At 40.4% G+C, this 13,305-nt stretch overlaps 1 protein-coding gene across 1 annotated transcript in view; it reads right to left on the bottom strand.

The window, feature by feature from the left end:
- The window catches only part of PELI2 (pellino E3 ubiquitin protein ligase family member 2), a 142,437-nt gene that overhangs the window by 128,622 nt on the left and 510 nt on the right, over nucleotides 1-13,305 (bottom strand). The window lies entirely within an intron of this gene.

The following is a 13,305-nucleotide window of genomic DNA, read 5'->3' as shown; positions in this document are numbered from 1 at the left end:
AGGTTGTTGCATGATATTGAGTAGAGTTCCCTGTGCTATACAGTACGTCCTTGTTGGTTACCCCTTTTAAATATAGCAGTGTGTACATGTCAATCCCAAACTCCCTAACTATCCCTCCGGCTACCCTTCCACTCCAATATAAGATAAAAAGTTAAAAAAAAAAAAAACTTGATATATGATAAAGATCACACACCAGAAAAGCACCTTTTGATGTATCCAGAACCAACTGAGATAGCTTTTCCAATAGAACTGCAACAGATGCTGTAAGGGGTTTCAACTCAGGTATGTTAGCAGCTTCTAATCCTTAGGTATCACCCCTTCTTCCTCTTTACTCCTCCAGGGCCTCTACTTCTCCTTCTGCACCTCTGGCAAATGTACAGTCAGTTCTCTATATGAAATTCCCTTTATTAAAAAAAAATTTCGTTGAGGATTTTTGCTTCTATGTTAATCAGGAATATTGGCATTTATTTTCCTTTTCTTGTAGTGTCCTTGTCTGGTTTTGGTATTTGGGTAATGCTGGCCTTATAAAATTAGTTAGAAAGTGTCCCCTCCTCTTCAATTTTTGGAAGAATTTGAGACGGATTGGTATTAATTCATCTTGAAACATTTGGTGGAATTCACCATAAGTCATCTGGTCCTGGACTTTTATTTGTTGGGAGGTTTTTGATTACTGATCCAATCTCCTTACTAGTAATTGGTCTGTTCAGATTTTCTATTTCTCCATGATTCAGGCTTGGTAGGTTTTATGTTTTTAGGAATTTATTTCTTCTAGGTTGACCAATTTGCTGGTGTATGGTTGTTCATACCACTCTCTTGTGATCCTTTTACTTCTGTGGTATCAGGTGTAACATCTCTTTCATTTCTAATTCTGAGTCCCCTCTCTTTTTTTCTTGTTGAATCTAGCTAAAGATTTGTCTATTTTGCTTACATTTCAAAAAAACAGCTCGTAGTTTCATTAATCTTTTCTATTGTCTTTTTTGTCTCATTCATTTCTGCTCTGAACTTTATTATTTCCTTTTTCTACTAACTTTGGGCTTAGTTTGTTCTTTTGCTAGTCTCTTGAGGTATAAAGATAGGTTGTTCATTTGCTGTACAGAAGGAATGAACACAACACTGTAATTCAACTATACTTCAATAAAAAATAAATTTAAAATATGATAGGTTGTTCATGTTTATATTTTTTGTCAAAATAATCAAACTGTGTTTCATCCTAGAAATACAAATTATCTGTTTTAGGTTTGTATTCCTATATAGTATCAAGAGATATTCTGGACTTCAACTTTCTACTAATATTCCTTTTTTATCTTCTCTGACAGATTCAGAATATTCACGTTTATGATATCTAAAAGAATAAAACTTTGCTGCCTCTTCATTTATAATAAAATAATAAAATTAATTCTTGTACTTATAAATATCAAAACACCAGGCACTACTAACTCAAGAACTGTAGTGTAGTAACAATGAAAGAAGCCAAAATAAAAACTATTTAAAAGCTGTAGCGGAAGAGGAGCTTCAAGACGGCGGAAGAGTAAGACGAGGAGATCACCTTCCTCCCCACAAATACATCAGAAATACATCTACATGTGGAACAACTCTTACAGAACACCTACTGAATGCCGGCAGAAGACCTCAGACCTCCCAAAAGGCAAGAAACTCCTCCACGTACCTGGGCTGGGCAAAAGAAAAAACAGAGGCAAAAGAATAGGGATGGGACCTGCACCTCTGGGAGGGAGCTGTGAAGGAGGAAAGGTTTCCACACACTAGAAGCCCTTTCGTGGGCAGAGACTTCTGGGAACAGAGGGGGGAAGCTTCGGAGCCACAGAGGAAAGCACAGCAACAGGGGTGCAGAGGGCAAAGCGGAGAGATTCCCGCACAGAGGAACTGTGCCAACCGGCACTCACCAGCCCGAGAGGCTTGTCTGCTCACCCACCGGGACGGGCAGGGGCTGCAACCTGAGTCTCGGATGCCGGGAGAGGACTGGGGTTGGCGGCGTGAACACAGCCTGCAGGGGGTTAGTGCGCCACGGATAGCCGGAAGGGAGTCTGGGAAAATGTCTGGACCTGCCGAAGAGGCAAGAGACTTTTAATTGCCTCTTTGTTTCCTGGTGCGCGAGGAGAGGGGATTAAGAGCGCTGCTTAAAGGAGCTCCAGAGACAGGCGCCAACCGTGGCTATCAGCGCGGACCCCAGAGACAGGCATGAGATGCTAAGGCTGCTGCTGCCACCAGCAAGAAGCCTGTGTGCAAACACAGGTCACTATCCACACCTACCCTCCAGGGAGCCTGTGCAGCCAGCCACTGCCAGGGTCCCGTGATCCAGACACCTTACCTGGGAGAACGCACAGCGCGCCTCAGGTGGGTGCAACGTCACGCCGGCCTCTGACGCAGCAGGCTTGCCTCGCATCCGGACCCCTCCCTCCCCCCAGCCTGAGTGAGCAGAGCCCGTAATCAGCTGCTCCTTTAACCCCATCCTGTCTGAGCGAAGAACAGATGCCCTCAGGCGACCTACATGCAGAGGCGGGTCCAAATCCAAAGCTGAACCCCGGGAGCTGTGCGAAGAACAGAAAGGGAAATTTCTCCCAGCAGCCTCAGGAGCAGCGTATTAAATCTCCACAATCAACTTGATGTACCCTGCATCTGTGCAATACCTGAATAGACAACGAATCATCCCAAATTGAGGAGGTGGACTTTGGGAGCAATGATATATATATATTTTTCCCTTCTTCTCTTTTTGTGAGTGTGTATATGTAAGCTTCCGTGTGTAATTTTGTCTGTATAGCTTTGCTTTTACGATTTGTCCTAGTGTTCTCTCTGTCGTATTTTTTTTTATTACTTAAACATTTTTTTCTTTATAGTTATTTTTTATTTTAATTTTTCTATTTTATTTTATCTTCTTCTTTCTTTTTTTCCTCCCTTTTATTCTGAGCCGTATGGAGGACTGGCTCTTGGTGTTCCACCCAGGCTTCAGGGCTGTGCCTCTGAGGTGGGAGAGCCAACTTCAGGACACTGGTCCACAAGAGACCTCCCAGCACCATGAAATAGCAAACAGTGAAAATCTCCCAGAGATCTCCATCTCAACACCAAGACCCAGCTCCACTCAATGACCAGCAAGCTACAGTGCTATGCCAAAGAACTAGCAAGATAGGAACAAAACTCCATCCATTGGCACAGAGGCTGCCTAAAATCGTAATAAGGCCACAGACACTGCAAAACACACCACCAGACATGGACCTGCCCACCAGAAAGACAAGATCCAGCCTTATCCACCAGAACATAGGCACTAGTCGCCTCCACCAGGAAGACTACACAACCCATTGAACCAACCTTAGCCACTGGGAACAGACACCCAAAAAAAGAGGAACTACGAACCTGCAGCCAGCGAAAAGGAGACCCCAAACACAGTAAGTTAAGCAAAATGAGAAGATAGAGAAACACACGACAGATGAAGGAGCAAGGCAAAAACCCACCAGACCTAACAAATGAAGAGGAAATATGCGGTCTACCTGAAAAAGAATCCAAAATGATGATAGTAAAGATGATCCAAAATCTTGGAAATAGAATAGAGAAAATGCAAGAAACATTTAACAAGGACCTAGAAGAACTAAAGAGCAAACAGTGACAGACAACACAATAAATGAAATTAGAAATTCTCTAGAAGGGATCCATAGCAGAATAACAGAGGCAGAAGAATGGATAAGTGACCTGGAAGAAAAAATAGTAGAAATAAATACTGCAGAGCAGAATAAAGAAAACAGAATGAAAAGAAATGAGGACAGTCTCAGAGACCTCTGGGACAACATTAAACGCACCAACATTCAAATTATAGGGGTCCCAGAAGAAGAAGAGAAAAAGAAAGGGACTGAGAAAATTTTTGAAGAGATTATAGCACTTCCCTAATATGGGAAACGAAATAGTTAATCAAGTCCAGGAAGCACAGAGAGTCCAATACAGGATAAATCCAAGGAGAAACACGCCAAGACACATATTAATCAAACTATCAAAAATTAAATTCAAAGAACAAATATTAAAAGGAGCAAGGGGTGGGTTTCCCTAGTGGCGCCGTGGTTGAGAGTCCGCCTGCCGATGCAGGGGAAACGGGTCCGTGCCCCGGTCTGGGAAGATACCACATGCCGAGGAGCGGCTAGGCCCATGAGCCATGGCCGCTGAGCCTGCACATCCGGAGCCTGTGCTCCGAAACGGGAGAGGCCACAACAGTGAGAGGTCTGCGTACCACGAAAAAATAAATAAATAAAAGCAGCAACTGAAAAACAATAAATAACACATAAAGGAATCCTCATAAGGTTAACAGCTAATCTTTCAGCAGAAACCCTGCAAGCCAGAAGGGAGTGGCAGGACATACTGACAGTGATGAAGGAGAAAAACCTACAACCAAGACTGCTACCCAGCAAGGATCTCATTCAGATTTGATGGAGAAATTAAGACCTGTACAGACAAGCAAAAGCTAAGAAAATTCAGCACCACCAAACCAGCTTTACAACAAATGCTAAAAGAACTTCTCTGGGCAGGAAACACAAGAGAAGGGAAAGACCTACAATAATAAACCCAAAACAATTAAGAAAATGGTAATAGGAACATACATATCGATAATTACCTTAAATGTAAATGGATTAAATGCTCTAACCAAGAGACATAGACTGGCTGAATGGATTAAAAAACAAGACCTGTATATATGCTGTCTACAAGAGACCCACTTCAGACCTAGGGACACATACAGACTCAAAGTGAGGGGATGGAAAAAGATATTCCATGCAAATGGAAATCAAAAGAAAGCTGGAGTAGCAATTCTCATATCAGACAAAATAGACTCCAAAACAAAGACTATTACAAGAGACAGGGAAAAAGATATTCCATGCAAATGGAAACCAAAAGAAAGCTGGAGTAGCAATTCTCATATCAGACAAAATAGACTTTAAAATAAGGACTATCAGAAGAGACAAAGAAGGACACTACATAATGATTAAGGGATCGATCCAAGAAGAAGATATAACAATTGTAAATATTTATGCACTCAACATAGGAGCACCTCAATACATAAGGCAAATACTAAAAGCCATAAAAAGGGAAATTGATAGTAACACAATCATAGTAGGGGACTTTAACACCCCACTTTCACCAATGGACAGATCATCCAAAATGAAAATAAATAAGGAAACACAAGCTTTAAATGATACATTAATCAACATGGACTTAATTGATATTTATAGGACACTCCATCCAAAAACAACAGAATACACATTCCTCTCAAGTGCTCATGGAACATTCTCCAGGATAGATCATATCTTGGGTCATAAATCAAGCCTTGGTCCACTTAAGAAAACTGAAATCGTACCAAGTATCTTTTCCAACCACAACGCTATAAGACTAGATATCAATTACAGGAAAAAAATCTGTAAGAAATACAAACACATGGAGGATAAACAACACACTACTTAATAACCAAGAGATCACTGAAGAAAACAAAGAGGAAATCAAAAAATACCTAGAAACAAATGACAATGAATCACAATGACCCAAAACCTATGGGATGCAGCAAAAGCAGTTCTAACAGGGAAGTTTATAGCAATACAACCCTACCTAAAGAAACAAGAAACATATCAAATAAACAACCTATCCTTACACCATAGCAATTAGAGAAAGAAGAACAAAAAACCCCAAAGTTAGCAGAAGGAAAGAAATCATAAAGATTAGATCAGAAATAAATGAAAAAGAAATGAAGGAAACGATAGCAAAGGTCAATAAAACTAAAAGCTGGTTCTTTGAGAAGATAAACAAAATTGATAAACCATTAGCCAGACTCATCAAGAAAAAAAGGGAGAAGACACAAATCAATAGAATTAGAAATGAAAAAGGAGAAGTAACAACACACTCCAGAAATACAAAGGATCATGAGAGATTACCACAAGCAACTATACGCCAATAAAATGGACAACCTGGAAGAAAAGGACAAATTCCTAGAAATGCACAAACTTCCAAGACTGAACCAGGAAGAAATAGAAAATACGAACAGACCAATCACAAGCACTGAAATTGAAACTGTGATTAAAAATCTTCCAACAAACAAAAGCCCAGGACCAGATGGCTTCACAGGCGAATTCTATCAGACATTGAGGGAAGAGCTAACACCTATCCTTCTCAAAGTCCTCCAAAATATAGCAGAGGGAGGAAGACTCCCAAACTCATTCTATGAGGCCACCATCACTCTGATACCAAAACCAGACAAGGATGTCACAAAGAAAGAAAACTACAGGCCAATATCACTGATGAACATAGATGCAAAAATCCTCCACAAAATACTAGCAAACAGAACCCAACAGCATATTAAAAGGATCATATGGGCTTCGCTGGTGGCGCAGTGGTTGAGAGTCTGCCTGCTGATGCAGGGGACACGGGTTTGGGCCCTGGTCCGGGAAGATCCCACATGCTATGGAGCAGCTGGGCCTGTGAGCCATGGCTGCTGAGCCTGCACATCCGGAGACTGTGCTCCGCAAGGGAGAGGCCACAACAGTGAGAGGCCCACGCACCGCAAAAAAAAGAAAAAAGAAAGAAAAAAAAAAAGGATCATACACTATGATCAAGTGTGGTTTATCCCAGAAATACAAGGATTCTTCAATATTCACAAATCAATCAACGTCATACACCACATTAAGAAACTGAAGGAGAAAAACCATATGATCATATCAATGGATACAGAGAAAGCTTTTGACAAAATTCAACACCCATTTATGATAAAAACCCTCCAGAAAGTAGTCACAGAGGGAACTTTGCTCAATATAATAAAGACCATATAAGACAAACCCACAGCCAACATCGTCCTCAATGGTGAAACACTGAAACCATCCACTAAGATCAGCAACAAGACAAGGTGGCCCACTCTCACCACTATTACTCAACATTGTTTTGGAAGTTTTAGCCACAGCAATCAGAAAAGAAAAAGAAATAAAATGAATCCAAATTGGAAAAGAAGAAGTAAAGCTGTCACGGTTTGCAGACGACATGATACTATACACAGAGAATCCTAAAGACACTACCAGGAAACTACTAGAGATAATCAATACATTTGTTAAAGTAGCAGGATACAAAATTAATGCACAGAAATCTCTTGCATTCCTATACACTAATGATGAAAAATTTGAAAGTGAAATTAAGAAAACACTCCCACTTACCATTGCAACAAAAGAATTAAAATATCTAGGAATAAACCTACCTAAGGAGACAAAAGACCTGTATGCAGAAAATTATAAGACACTGATGAAAGAAATTAAAGATGATACAAACAGATGGAGAGATATACCATGTTCTTGGATTGGAAGAATCAACATTGTGAAAATGACTCTACTTCCCAAAGCAATCTATAGATTCAATGCAATCCCTATCAAACTACCACTGGCATTTTTCACAGAACTAGAACAAAAAATTTCACAATTTGTATGGAAACACAAAAGACCCCGAATAGCCAAAGCAATCTTGAGAACAAAAAATGGAGCTGGAGGAATCAGGCTGCCTGACTTCAGACTATACTACAAAGCTACAGTAATCAAGACAGTATGGTACTGGCACAAAAACAGAAAGATAGATCAATGGAATAGGATAGAAAGCCCAGAGATAAACCCATGCACATATGGTCACCTTATCTTTGATAAAGGTGGCAGGAATATACAGTGGAGAAAGGACAGCCTCTTCAATAAGTGGTGCTGGGAAAATTGGACAGGTACATGTAAAAGTATGAGATTAGATCACTCCCTAACACCATACACAAAAATAAGCTCAAAATGGATTAAAGACCTAAATGTAAGGCCAGAAACTATCAAACTCTTAGAGGAAAACATAGGCAGAACACTCTATGACATAAATCACAGCAAGATCCTTCTTGACCCATCTCCTAGAGTAATGGAGATAAAAACAAAAATAAACAAATGGGACCTAATGAAACTTCAAAGCTTTTGCACAGCAAAGGAAACCATAAACAAGACCAAAAGACAGCCCTCAGAATGGGAGAAAATATTTGCAAATGAATCAACTGACAAAGGATTAATCTCTAAAATTTACAGGCAGCTCATGCAGCTCAATAACAAAAAAATAAACAACCCAATCCAAAAATGGGCAGAAGACCTAAATAGACATTTCTCCAAAGAAGATATACAGACTGCCAACAAACACATGAAAGAATGCTCAACATCATTAATCATTAGAGAAATGCAAATCAAAACTACAATGAGATATCATCTCACACCAGTCAGAATGGCCATCATCAAAAAATCTAGAAACAATACGACAAAGTGAGAGAGTGGCATGGACATATATACACTACCAAACATAAAATAGATAGCTAGTGGGAAGCAGCCACATAGCACAAGGGAGATCAAGTTGGTTTTTTGTGACCACCTAGAGGGGTGGGATAGGGAGGGTGGGAGGGAGGGAGATGCAAGAGGGAAGAGGTATGGGGACATATGTATATGTATAACTGATTTACTTTGTTATACAGCAGAAAGTAACACACCATTGTAAAGCAATTATACTCCAATAAAGATGTTAAAAAAGAAAAAAAAAAGCTGTAGCAATTTTAAAATCGAGGATAATGATAAACAGATGATTCTTTGCAAGAACAGAAGGCTCCAGCTTCACAATGAATGTGCAGTGGAGATATGCCACCACTGTCTCTAAGAGCCAGGCTGGACAGACAGACAGTGAGTGCTGCAAAAAGACCCCACTAAAGTCTACAAAATTAGCTTGAACTAATGAGTTCACACTGAAATTTGTATTATTAGTTTTTACCACTTCTCCCAGTTACTGTTACATTATTCACTGCCTGATAAGGAAGAGTTTTAATATCTCGTCAAGCAGTAGAGCCATCCCAGTGGGAACAGCTTAAGAGCAGTCCTGGTTGTAACAACTACATTAAATAGCCCCAATTTTTCTCTGAACTGTCACTCCTAGACCACTGATATTTTCCATTCTGAAATAATGCCAACTGGAACAAAGTGATATTCAATTACTTCCTAAAAGTGAAAATACCCAAAAAAGGAGATTTCAATAAAGCACAATCTAAGAAGGGAAAACCATGATGAAGAGTTTTCCACTGTAATGTTGCTAAATTTAAACCACGTTACCAGCAAAATATTTACTCATCAGGCACCATCACCATTCCCACCACAACCATCTACTGTTTACCGATTAAATAAGAGCAAAATCGTTGCCCCACATCATTAAAAAGTAAATGAACAAGCATAAATCGACTTAAATTCTCAGTCATATTCTGCCACTCACTCTGCTAAACACCCTTCAAGGTTTCCCCTTGGAAAAAAATCCAAATTCTCCAAGCAGGACCCCAAGAGCTCTAGACCTCCCTGCTCGCCTGGCTAACTCCTCTTTACCGTTCAGCTCGCAGCTCACAGGCAACTTCCTCAGAGATCCTCCCCCTTCCATCCAGACTAAACTCTGTGCCTCCTCTTCTTATAGCGCCTTATTCTTTTTCCGAACCATGCTTTTCAAAATATTCAGATAAATGTGTATCCACGTGATTACTTATTGTTTGCCTACTCACGAGACGATCAGCTCCACGCGGACATGTTTTGGTCCCTGTAGTACATCCAATGTCTAGATGATGGCTGGCCACAGAAAAGGACTAGATAAATATACGTGGATGAATAAATTGCTAAATGCCCTATATCTATGTAATAGACCTGCTAAAAGTAAAACAGGGCTTCAGGTTTTTCTTTTAACACCTTACATAACAAGAGAAATATCTTTGAGTATTACTATTTCAAGAGCAAATATGTACACGAATGAAGATTACACAAATCGTGATTACACAAATAGCAATTACACAACAGTGGCACATACTTGCCACCCTCATCTGACTTAGCTTGGACACGGGGACGCATGGAAGACTAAGAGGGCCCATTTCCCAGCTGCCACTGCCATCAGCAAAGGGGTCTCCCCGGTCTGCCCCCAGACTGTGGGGCAGAGGGAAGAAAACGCATAGTCAGAGGCCAAGCACTCCAATTCTAACAATGGTAACCTCGCCACCCTTCCAGAGCTCACTTGCACACCTCCAATCAAAGATGACCCTTTCATTACCAATACTGCAGAATCACAAATTTCACAGGAAAGCACTGCTGGTTCCAGTCAAACAGCCTCTGCCAAGTACTACCACACACCCTGGTCTTCTGATGGGAAATAGGGTGAGAGAGAAGGAAGATGAGAACAACAATCCGGCAGGGCCTGGGAAGGGCCCGAGCCAGGGACGCACAAAGAAGGGTGAGAAAGGGAATCTGGGGTGAAGTTAACACATAACTGGAAGAGCCAGGTGGGCTAACAACCGTGGCAAATAAGGGCAGGCTAAAGGGCTGGAAGCTCTGATGAAATCTGATAAGGAAAGTATATGTGTACATGAGTAGAATGAACTAGAGGTTACGGAAACTTACAAGTGACAATGGGCTATAAGGTCCACTGTATCTGTGGGAAATGTGGAACAGAAGTGACAGTCCTTGAAATTGAAAGAGTTACAGCAGTATGCACCATGGATGCTCATGTTTGGTTGAATACAGCCTGGGGAGTCACAGAGACTAAGGTGGGGACGGAGTCAGCGAAACATGCAGAAGGGTGATCTATAGGTCAGTGAGGACAGGAGGCAGGGGAAGAGACAGCTTAGATGAATAATGTAGGGTTACAAAAGAAGAGACTGAAAATGGAAACAAAATGAAATCATTTCTAATGCCATGAACTGGAAAAGATGGAAAAAGAACATATTAGTGAAAAACCAGGATTCAGTTAAGGTGAGGTAGTAGAAGGGGCATTTGAAGAAAAGGTTAAATACCTAAGAGACTTTGTCTAGGAAGCCAGCAGAGCAGGTGGCAGCAGGAGAGGCCGGGCAACACGGTCCGGGGATGGGAGTTTGAGGCGGAACAGGAGGAGGGAGGGATTTGTGACTAAGGTGCTAGGTGCAGGTAGGATGACATATGATGCACAAGGCCCCCAACATACAGGTACCCAGATAAATAAGAGAAAGGAAATATGGGGTAGGTGATCAGCTCACAATAAATATGTCTGGTCCATTCATCTCCCTTGGACATGGTTGACTGACCCTGTATGGGCCTATCAGATTCTCTTTCCTGAAAATTAAAAACCTTTCAAAGTGACTGAAGGTAGTTGGAGCCACTTTATAACATCCTGGAAAGAATATCTATGTTAACTCCTGTGGATACTCTGGTTCTCTTCTCTCACAAAAACTGGTTACTCAAATTTTCCCTCGATTCTGAGAGCTGTGCCTACCCTAACCTTTAATAATGTCTCCGTGTTTGCTTTGTTTGTTTTAGCCAGAATCATTTCTGTTGCTTATAACCAAAGTATCTTTCCTGATTTAACATGGCTTCTGCCCATAGCTAACTCATTTTATAAATGAGGAAACGGAGGCCCTGAGAATGTATTTTGTTTACAGGTTATAAGACCAAAACCTGGGACTTCCCTGGTGGCACAGTGGTTAAGAATCTGCCTGCCAGTGCAGGGGGCATGGGTTCGAGCCCTGGTCCGGGAAGATCCCACATGCCACAGAGCAACTAAGCCCGTGCACCACAGCTACTGAGCCTGTGCCCTAGAGCCCACGAGCCACAACTACTGAAGGCTGCACACCTAGAGCCCGTGCTCCGCAACAAGAGAAGCCCTCGCAATGAGAAGCCCGCGCACCACAACGAAGAGCAGCCCCCGCTCGCTACAGCTAGAGAAAGCCCGCGCGCAGCAGCAAAGACCCAACGCAGCCAAAAATAAACAAATAAATTTATTTTTTAAAAAAAGACCAAAACCCAATTGTCCCTACTATACTACTCTCAGCGATTTTTTTAAAAACAGATTTAGACAGACAGCTTCCAAAAGACTTATAATCCAAATAACGTCAGATAAAATCTAGGTATAAAGGTAAAATAGAAAAGGCTAAACCTGGAGCAGATGGAGGTGGCAAATGAGTCTGGAAGAGCCACGATCTTCTAATAGTAGCTAGTGGAGGATATAGTTCATATTCTATTGTAACATGAAGCCTGTGTAACGGAAGATTTCTATAAATTTTTTTAAAATATCTGAAGCCATTGTATTAATATAAAATTTGGATTAAAAAAAAGTAAATGTAAAAAGGTATAGAGCCAGAGAAAGGAAAGATAAATATCAACATATAGACAAAATTATAAAGACCGTGTCTATAATATCAGAATATTTTTGGCATCATCACATGCTTAAAAACATTTGTCTTGGTATCCTTCCCCTCCAAATATTTTGGGACTATAAAACATTTCTCATACTTCCTTGATCTTCCAAGATTCTGTGGCCATTTCACTTCCTCCTTTTCTCAGAATCTTTGTAAGGCTGATTTCCTTTGTTTACCCTATCAAGTGTCCTTTCCTTCCTAAAACTTTCACTTTATTTCCCTTTTTCTAGCCTAAAACTTGGTCACTATGTATTGTTCTTTCCTGTTTCCCTGGTGTTTGATATTTTCTCATCTAACCATTCCCTCCCTAATACAAGACAGTCTGAATTGGCACATTCTCACAAACTTTTTCTGTGGCACTGCTTCAGAAAGAACAACAGGAACTTTTTATAAAAACGTTAACAGAGGTGATCTGTTGCTAAGACTGAGTATAAATACCACATATGCTTCCATGAAGCTGTTCATTTCTCTTTGAACCATGGGTTTTCAGTAAAAAAAAATGGGAAGCAACTCTCTTATTTATTCCACATGGTCCAAACCTATTATGATAAACAAACATGTAGAGCCAGTGCTCCATATGAAATACCTCAGGTAAATATAATTATTTTATAAAAAGGAAACTATATTACACATTAAGTAATGTATTTAATTAAAAGATAATCTAATAGACTATATCAGCCAGAATGGAAATTCAGGGTTCCCCTCCACTTATATATCAAAAAACAAATGAAATAATCATAAAAAAATGAACATTTTATATACTTCAAACTTACAAGAGGAATATGTATCATAGACTTCTTATAGCACTTAGCTCTGTTAACTTCCAATCTTTCTAATAATTACACAAATTCAATTCCATGTACATGTAGATTATGTGAAAACACCCACTCCTTAAGTAACAGAAGGGAAACAGCAAATCTTAGTGAGGTTTATATCAAAATTTAACATAAAAACTCTCTTCAGGATAAAGAACATCATTTATCTTTCAACCATATCTATTCTAAATTGATAATATGCTGATTCCACTATATCCTCAATCAGTGGCTCATTATGGGGTGAGGACTGGGGGACAGACAGGAGGGGCAGGGAGGGGT

Source organism: Lipotes vexillifer, unplaced genomic scaffold (genome assembly GCF_000442215.2).
Source record: "Lipotes vexillifer unplaced genomic scaffold, Lipotes_vexillifer_v1.1 scaffold221, whole genome shotgun sequence".
Taxonomy (NCBI): domain Eukaryota; kingdom Metazoa; phylum Chordata; class Mammalia; order Artiodactyla; family Lipotidae; genus Lipotes; species Lipotes vexillifer.
Note: the sequence above shows the minus strand (reverse complement) of the source record. Positions and strands in the feature narration are given on the sequence as shown.